This window comes from Cetorhinus maximus, chromosome 21, assembly GCF_964194155.1.
Source record: "Cetorhinus maximus chromosome 21, sCetMax3.hap1.1, whole genome shotgun sequence".
NCBI classification, from domain to species: Eukaryota; Metazoa; Chordata; class Chondrichthyes; order Lamniformes; family Cetorhinidae; genus Cetorhinus; species Cetorhinus maximus.
Window position 1 is genome coordinate 35603703 of NC_135899.1, and position 9021 is coordinate 35612723.

A 9021-nucleotide genomic window follows, 5' to 3' on the forward strand; every position below is an offset into this window, starting at 1 on the left:
GACTCGTGCAGCGGTGGGACGTCCAGCGTTCGGGAGTTCGAATCTGAGAAAGCGCGAGACCGAGCGCCTGTCACGTGGGTTGGGCTGGAATTGGGGGTGCGCACCAGTAAATCCCAGCCCCTGGCGGCGGGGACCAGGACCAATGCTGTTTAACACCCTCTACCCCTCCTCCACTTGGTTAAATGGATAACATGGGACTACATTCTACATTGGTTTTCTGTGACTGGTGAGAGACTGTTTTCTGCAGACTGTGGAGTAAAAGTATAAAGGTTTGACTCTCCCAGTTTTGAATCCATCTCCCTTACTGGTGCTGAAGGGCCTGTCCTCCATTTAGCCCCTGCCCCAGTTAAGATTGTAGATCTAAGGTGCTCCGCTCCATGGCCCGGTCCTCAAATCATTTCTCTTCCTCTTGAAGCTGTCTGTTTGCCATTCCTTTACTACTAGATTTCTGTTTTGTCTGGTGGTGAGGGGCATTTCTTTCTGACTCGAGGTAAAATGGGACAGATTGTAAGAGACCCTCTGTGAATCTGACATCAGGTCATCAGATGGTTTTACACAGGGGCAGCGTATGGATGAGAAATAGGTGGGGACTGAGGATAGACCCTTGGTCAGACTCCAGAGCGATGGGGGTGGGAAGATTAACCATTGCAGGAAATTCACTGGTTACAACTGAAGAGGCAAAAGTGGCCAAGTGATAACAGTCCTACTGACTGGACAACAGAGAAGAGTTGGAGGAGGAGGTTAGTGTGGTTGGGCATGTCAAAGGCTCCACAGATGTTGCCTGACCTGAGTATTTCCAGCATTTTCTGAATATATATCAGATTTCCAGCATTCACCGTATTTTGCCATTGTATTTGAAGAGCTGGGTGTGGGCACTTTAGGGAAGTGTAGACTATGGAGTGATTTAATGACGGTTTTAAAATACCAACAGTTTGTGTTCACGACTTCATGTGGACAGATTATTTCCATTGAATTGATTAGGGAGGACCAAAGGTCGTATTTACAAGTTGTTCAAGTGCAGAACTACAGATTCATCAATCGGTAAAATCAGCAAGGCAGGTCAACAAGGTCATTTTATATCAAAAATCAATCAATAGCTCTGGGGTCCATTTTTCGAGGAATAGAATTGAAAAGCAGAGAAGTCATGTTGAACTTGTACAGAACCTTGGTTAGACCACACTTGGAGAGCTGTGCACAGTTCTGTTCTCCATATTGAAAAAGTACATAAAGGAACTGGAGAAGGTGCAAAAACATTTATATGGATGATATTGAGAGACTGTAACTATCAGAAAAGACTGAACAGGCTAGCACTCTTTTCCCTCGAAAAGAGAAGGCTGAGGGATGACATAATAGAAATCTTTAAAATTATGAATTATAAAATTAAGAATTTGGGGGTAAATGGGGAGATGTTCCCACTTGTGTGGGGGAGTCCAAAACTAGGGGCCAGAAATATAAGATTGTCAATAATAAATCCGATGAGGAATTCAGGAGAAACTTCTTTCCCAACAGATGATTAGAATGTGGAACTTGCTACCACAGGGAAGGGTTGAGGCAAATAGTTTCGATGTATTTGATGGGAAACAAGGTTAAGTACATGAGGGAGAAAGGAATAGAAGGAAATGCTGATCGGGGTGAGGTAAAATAGGTAGGGAGAAAGCTCGTGAAGCACAAGCACCGGTGGAAAGCAGTTGGGCCGAATGGTCTGTTTATGTACTTTAAAAACTAGCATCAAAACAAAAAACGCTGGAAATACTCAGCAGGTTAGGCAACATCTGTGGAGAGAAACAGAGTTCACATTTCAGCTCGAGATGATCTTTCATTAGAAACTCGGTTGGATGTTCCTTTTGTCGAAGAACAAGCTCCACTCTCACCGCCCCGTGACTTTCACTGGCCACCCACCCCAGCGGTCCCTCTGATCCCAGCGTCCCCACTCTGCTCTCACTTTCCCCTCCAAGCTCACTGCCAGCCCCCGTCCGCTCATCCTCTGCTCTCAGCGCCCTCTGCTCACACAAGCACTCCCCTCCAACCTCCCCCGACCCCCCACCCCCCACGAGCCCCACCGTTGAACTGTCCCTTATGTTATTTCCACAGCGTTGGTCACCGTGGAGTCAATCTCCATGTGACAATCACTCCCCAAGCATAGGTTATGCTTTGAGAACTCAGTCAATCCCAAAGTCAGACTCAATCCCCAAGCAACAGGGTGACTCCACTAACACTGGCTGAATCTCAATATCAGTCTCTTCTCTGTTGCTCTCTCCTGTGCCCCTCCCTCCTGTTCATGTGCTGCTCCCAACACTGCACATAATCGTTGCCTTCTGATCTGCTGTCAAACACATCTGAGACTACACATGCCACACTGGATGTTGTCAGTTTGAAAGCCTCTGAGGATGAAGAATGCTATTCCCACACGAGAAATCTCTGTCAAACATTTACCAGAAGGAACTGAGACAGCAACTGCAATAAGTGAGGTTTTATTCAGATGGGACAATGACAAGTTTAAATCCCCACCTGATCTGCTGCTCAAAGTCGCCTCCGTTTCACCGGTCAGTTTCCCAAGCTTGAGGAAACTCATGTTGCTCCAGGAATATTTGGATTGGCTGTGAGAGACGTCAATCAGAGAGCCCCACCCACTCTGCCCATTCCCTCCCCTTCCTCTTCCACAGCTGCTTCACTTCCTGTAGGGACTCAAAACCAACTCAGGAGATGGTGAGTGAACGAACACAATTTATAATAATTACATCACATAATATCCACACTAATCTTCAGGCAGTCTGACTATCCTGTGGGGAATCAGGTGTGGAAATGCCCCTTATGCTGTGTGAGAACATCCAGCTGAGAGAGCTGTTTACTCGGTGCTTTGTGCTGAACTGTTTGCCTGGAGCTGTGTGTTGGATTTTGAGTGTGTTTATTGGAAGCATTTCCCTTCTGATTTACAGGCTGACTTTTGTTGATGGCTCATTACTGAATATGAGAAGGTGAGGTGTAATTATCTGGGAGTTGCAGAGACACATTTATTGAAATGTCTTTTATTGCCTTCTTTAAAGATTTTACCTGAAGGCCTTGGCCTTTCCCAAAAGCCTGGGCATGGATTTGGTAGTTTTTCCCAGTGCTGTGGCTGATAGCTGAATTTGGGATGTGCAGTCTGAGCGAGTGCAGTGTATCAAATTTCCCAGGATAAACCAGAACCCTTCAATCAGCTACACTGACGAAATATTTTCCTTAGCTTCTAGCACTTACTGACCAGTGTGTTTTCTTCAAATAATTTTGGGAAGTAAGGGTAGAAATTTCAAAATCTTCATTGAATTAAGGGGCTGGGCGGAGGAAAGAAAGTAGCCACTTTGTCTGCTCCTATCCAGTGTCCCTGCCGGAAAGAGAGGGAGCGTGACAGTCATGTGAGGAAAAAGAAAGGATTTGTATCTGATCCCCACATAGAGGAATAGCAGACTGGCACTCACTGTGGAACAGTCTCTAACTGGACGGTGGTGGGTGGTATAGTCACTGGACTAGTAATCCAGAGGCCCAGGTGAATGCTCTGGGACCTGGTTTCAAACTCCCCCTACAGCAGATGGTGGAATTTACATTCAATTAATAAATCCGGAATTAAATGCTAGTTTCAGTAATGTTGATCATGAAACCATCGTCAATTGTCATAAAAAATCATCTAGTTCATTAATGTCCTTTAGGGAAGGAAATCTGCCATCCTTACCTGGTCTGGCCTACATGTGACTCCAGACCAACAGCAATGTGGTTGACCCTGAACTGTCCTCTGAAATGGCTGAGCAAGCCACTTAGTTGTAACAAACCACTACAAAATCACAAAGCAATGATACTGGGTGGACCACTTGGCATCAACCTAGGCACTGGAAAAGACAATGGCACACCCAGCCCTGTCGACCCTGCAAAGTCCTCCTCTGTAACATCTGGAGGCTTGTACCAAACTTGGGTGTGCGCTCTCTCTCAGACGAGTTAAGGAACAGCCTGACATTGCAGTGCTTGATTCAGTGCAAATGACTATATCCCAGATACCACCACCACTCTCCCTGGATATGTCCTGTCCCACCGGCAGGACAGACCCACCAGAAGTCACACGCACGGCGGGATATAGTCAGTTGTGATTTACCCAGGGAGTCCTCAAAATTGACTCCAATCCTATGTATTCTTATGGCATCAGGTCAAATGTGGGTGAGGAAACCTCCTGCTGGTTACAACCTACCACACCCCACATCCTCACTCCCCCTGCCACCACCGCCCCCAACCTCAGCTAATGAATCAGTGCTTCCTTCATGTTGAATACAAGTTGACCAATTGGATGATGGCAAGGGCAAAGAATGTACTTTAGGTGGGGGACTTCAATGAACATAACCAAGAATGGCTCTGTAGCATCAGTAGAGGCCAACTGGCTGAGTCCTGAAGGATATAGCTGCTAGACTGGGCCTGTGGCAGGTGGTGAGGGAACCAACAAGGGGGAAAAATCAACTTGACTTCTTCCTCACCAATCTAGCAGGCACAGATGCATCTGTCCATGAGAATATTGGTCAGAGTGACCACCACACAGTCTTTGTGGAGACGAAGTCCTGTCTTCACATTGAGGATACCCTCCATCGTGTTGTATGGCACTACCACTGTACTAGGTACGGGATAGATTTTGAACAACTCAAAAGAGGCACTTGGGCCATTAGCAGCAGCAGAATTGTACTCAACCACAATCTGTAAACTCATAGTTCAGCATATCCCCCTCTCTCCCATTACCGTCAAGCCAGGGGATCAACCCTGGTTCAATGAAGAGTGCAGGGGGGAAAGCCAGTAGCAGCACCAGGCGTATCTAAAAATGAGGTGTCAACCTGATGAAGCTACAACACAGGACTACTTGCGTGCCAAACAGCATAAGCAGCATGAGATAGGCAGAGCTAAGTGATCCCACAAAGAATAGATTAGATCAGATCAGATCTAAGCTCTGCAGTCCTGCAACCTCCCGTCATGAATGCTGATGGACAATTAAACAACTAACCAGAGGAGGAGGCTCCACAAATATCCTTACCCTCAAATGATGGGGGAGCCCAGCACATCAGTGCAAAAGACAAGGCTGAAGCATTTGCTACAATCTTCAGCCAGAAGTGCCGAGTGGATGATCCACCTCAGGCTCCTCCGGAGGTCCCCAGCATCACAGATGCCAGTCTTCAGCCAATTCGATTCACTCCACATGATAGCAAAAGAATGGCTGAAGGCAGTGGACACTACAAAGACTATGGGTCCTGATGACATTCCGGCAGTAGTGCCCAGAACTTGCTGTGCCCTTCGCCAAGCTGTTCCAGTACAGCTACAACACTGGCAACTGCTCATCAATCTGGGAAATTACCCAGGTATGTCCTGTCCACAAAAAGCAGGACAAATCCAACCCGGCCACTTACTGCCCCATCAGTACACGCTCGATCATCATCAAAGTGATGGAAGGGGTCATCACCAGTGCTATCAGTAACCTGCGCACTAATGCTCAGTTTGGGTTCTGCCAGAGCTAAAAAGCTCCAGACCTCATTACAGGTCTAAACATAGACAAAAGAGCTGAACTCAGGAGGGAAAGTGAGAGTGACTGCTTTTGACATCAAGGCAGCATTTGACCAAGTGTGGCATCAAGGAGCCCTAACAAAACTGTAGCCAATAGGAATCAGAGGGAAAGCTTGCCATTGGCTGGAGTCATTTCTAGCATAAAAGAAAATGGTTGTGGTTGTTGGAGGTCAATCACCTCACTCCCTGGACATCACTGTAGGGGTTCCTCAAGGTAGTGTCCTCGGCCCAACCGTCTTCAGCTGCTTCATCAATGACCTTCCTTCCATCATAAGGTCAGAAGTGGCGATGTTCACTGATGATTGCACAGTGTTATTCATGATTCCTCAGATACTGAAGCAGTCTGTGTCCATATGCAGCAAGACCTGGACAACATTCAGGATTGATAATTCACAAACAACATTCACTTCACACAAGCGCCAAGCAATGACCTTCTCCAACAAAAGAGAATCTAACCATCTCCCTTCGATGTTCATTAGCATTATCATCGCTATTTTTAAAAATTGCTTCACAGGATGTGAGTGTCACTGGCTAAGCCACCATTATTATTGCACATCCCTAATTGCCCTTGTGAAGGTGGTGGTGAGCTGCCTTCTTGAACCGCTGCAGGCCATGTTGGTGTAGATACACCCACAGTGCTGTTTGGGAGGGAGTTCCAGGATTTTGACCCAGCGACAGTGAAGGAATGGCGATATATTTCCAAGTCAGGTGAGTGGCTTGGAGGGGAACTTGCAGGTATGGGTGTTCACATGGATCTCCTGCCCTTGTCCTTCTAGGTGGTAGTGGTCGTGGGTTTGGAAGTTGCTTATGAAGGAGCTTTTGTGAGTTGCTGTAGATGGGACACACTGCTGCCACTATGGAGGGAATGAATGTTTAAGGTGGTCGATGGGGTGCCAGTCAAGCAGGCTGTTTTATCCTGGATGGTGACAAGCCTCTTGATGTTTATGGAGCTGCATTCATCCAGGCAAGTGGGGAGTATTCCATCACACTGCTGACTTGTGCCTTGTAGATGGTGTACAGGCTTTGGGGAGTCAGGAGGTGAGTTACTCGCCACAAGATTCCTAGCCTCTGACCTGCTCTTGTAGCCACAGTATTTATATGGCTGGTCCAGTTCATTTTCTGGTCAATGGTATCCTCTCGGATAGAGGGGAATTTCGTGATGGTAATGGCATTGAATGTCAAGGGGTAATGGTTAGATTCTCTCTTGTTAGAGATGGTTTATTGTTTGGCACTTGTGTGACGCCTGGAGCTGAGATGATTGACTCCAACAATCACAACTATCTTCCTTTGTGCTAGGCATGACTCCAACCAGCAGAGAGTTTCCCCCCGATTCCCATTGACTCCGGTTTTGCTCAGGCTCCCTGATGCACACTCGGTCAAATGCTGCATTGAACTCAAGGGCAGTCACTCTCACCTCACCTCTTAAACTGAGCTCTTTTGTCCATGTTTGGACTAAGGCTGTATTGAGGTCAGGAGCTGAGTAGCCTGGCCAGAACCCAAACTGAGCATCAGTGAGCAGGTTGTTTCTGAGTAAGTGCCGCTTGATAGCACTGTTGATGACCCCTCCCATCACTTTGCTAATGATTGAGAGTAGGCTGATGGGGTGGTAATTGGCCGGGCTTCATTTGTTCTGCTTTTTTTGGACAGGACATACGTAGGCAATTTCCCAGATTATCGGGATTAATTGTAGCTGTACTGGAACAGCTCAAATAAGAGGCAGCTAGTTAGAGTCATAGAGTTATCAGGACAGAAACAGGCCCTTCGGCCCATTGTGTCCACGTTGGCCATCAAGCACCTATCTATTCTGATCCCACTTTCCAGCACTTGGTCCGTAGCCCTGTATGCTATGGCGTTTCAAGTGTTCATCTAAGTACTTCTTAAATGTTGTGAGGGTTCCTGCCTCTACCACCCCCTCAGGCAGTGTGTTCCAGATTCCAACCACCCTCTGGGTGAAAAAAATTTTCCTCAAATCCTCTCCAAACCTCCTGCCCCTCACCTTAAATCTATACCCCCTGGTTATTGACACCTCCGCTAAGGGGAAAAGTTTCTTCCTATCTACCCTATGCCCCTCATAATTTTGTATATCTCTATCAGGTCCCCCCTCAGCCTTCTCTGCTCTAACGAAAACAACCCTCGCCTATCCAGCCTCTCTTCATAGCTGAAATGCTCCAGCCCAGGCAACATCCTGGTGAATCTCCTCTGCACCCTCTCCAGCGTTCTGGAGCACAAGTCTTCAGTACTGTTGCCGGAATATTGTCAGGGCCCATATCCCTTGCAGTATCCAGTGCCTTCAGCCGTTTCTTGATATCATGTGGAGTGGATCGAATTGGCTGAAGACTGGCATCTGTGATGTGCTGGAGTCCTCTGGAGGAGGCGAAAATGGATAATCCACTCTGCAGCTCTGGCTGAAGATTTTTGCAAATGCATCAGCCTTATCTTTTGCAATGATGTGCTGGGCTCCCCTATCAATGAGGATCAGGATATTTGTGGAACCAGTTGTTTAATTGACCACCACCATTCACAACTGGAGGTGGCAGGACTACAGAGCTTAAATTTGATCTGCTGGTTGTGGGATCACTGTAAATCCTCCACTATCAACATCCTAGCAGATACCATTGACCAGAAACTGAACTTGACTAGGCATACTAAAAAGGTGGCTACAATAGCAAGTCAGAGGCTAGGAATTTTGTGGTGAGTAACTCACCTCCTGACCCCCAAAGCCTGTCCACCATCGACAAGGCACAAGTCAGGAGTGTGATGGAATACTCCCCACTTGCCTGGATGAGTGCAGCTCCGACAACACTCAAGAAGCTCAACACCATCCAGGACAAAGCAGTCCACTTGATTGGCACCCAAACCACCACCTTAAACATTCACTCCCTCCACCACCGACACACAGTGGCAGCAGTGTACTATCTACAAGATACACTGTAGGAATTCACTGCAGCTGCTTCAACAGCACCTTCCAAACCAGTGACCTCTTCCGTCTAGAAGGACAGGGGCAGCAGATACATGGCAACACCGCCACCTTCAAGTTCTTTTCCAAGCCACTCACCATCCTGACTTGGGAATATATCACCATTCCTTCACTGTCGCTGGGTCATAATCCTGGAACTCCCTCCCTAACAGCACTATGGATGTACCTACACCACATGGAGTGCAGCGGTTCAAGAAGGCAGCTCACCGCCTCCTTGTGAAGGGCAATTATTTACGGACAATAAATTCTGGCTGAGCCAGTGACACCCACATCCCGTGAAACTATACATAAAAAACTGAGGAGTCAGCCGCTTCAACAAAGGAACAAAAGGAGTTGGAAGAAATCATGTTTCCTTTTCCTGTTTTACAGAAGGATTGCACCATACTACACCAGAGAATACAGAGAGGATAGACATCACAGATAGATCCTGACCATCACCCAAGGAACAACTGCACAACATCCAGTCCCTTCGCAACATTGCT

The 9021-nt window shown here is 47.1% G+C and overlaps 1 protein-coding gene and 1 pseudogene across 3 annotated transcripts in view; one reads left to right on the forward strand and one right to left on the reverse strand.

Moving 5' to 3' along the window:
- LOC144695267 (uncharacterized) overlaps positions 1-9021 on the forward strand; it is a 556511-nt gene that overhangs the window by 403378 nt on the left and 144112 nt on the right. The gene's annotated exons all lie outside the window — the stretch shown is intronic.
- LOC144695167 (uncharacterized) overlaps positions 1-9021 on the reverse strand; it is a 78035-nt pseudogene that overhangs the window by 6881 nt on the left and 62133 nt on the right. The gene's annotated exons all lie outside the window — the stretch shown is intronic.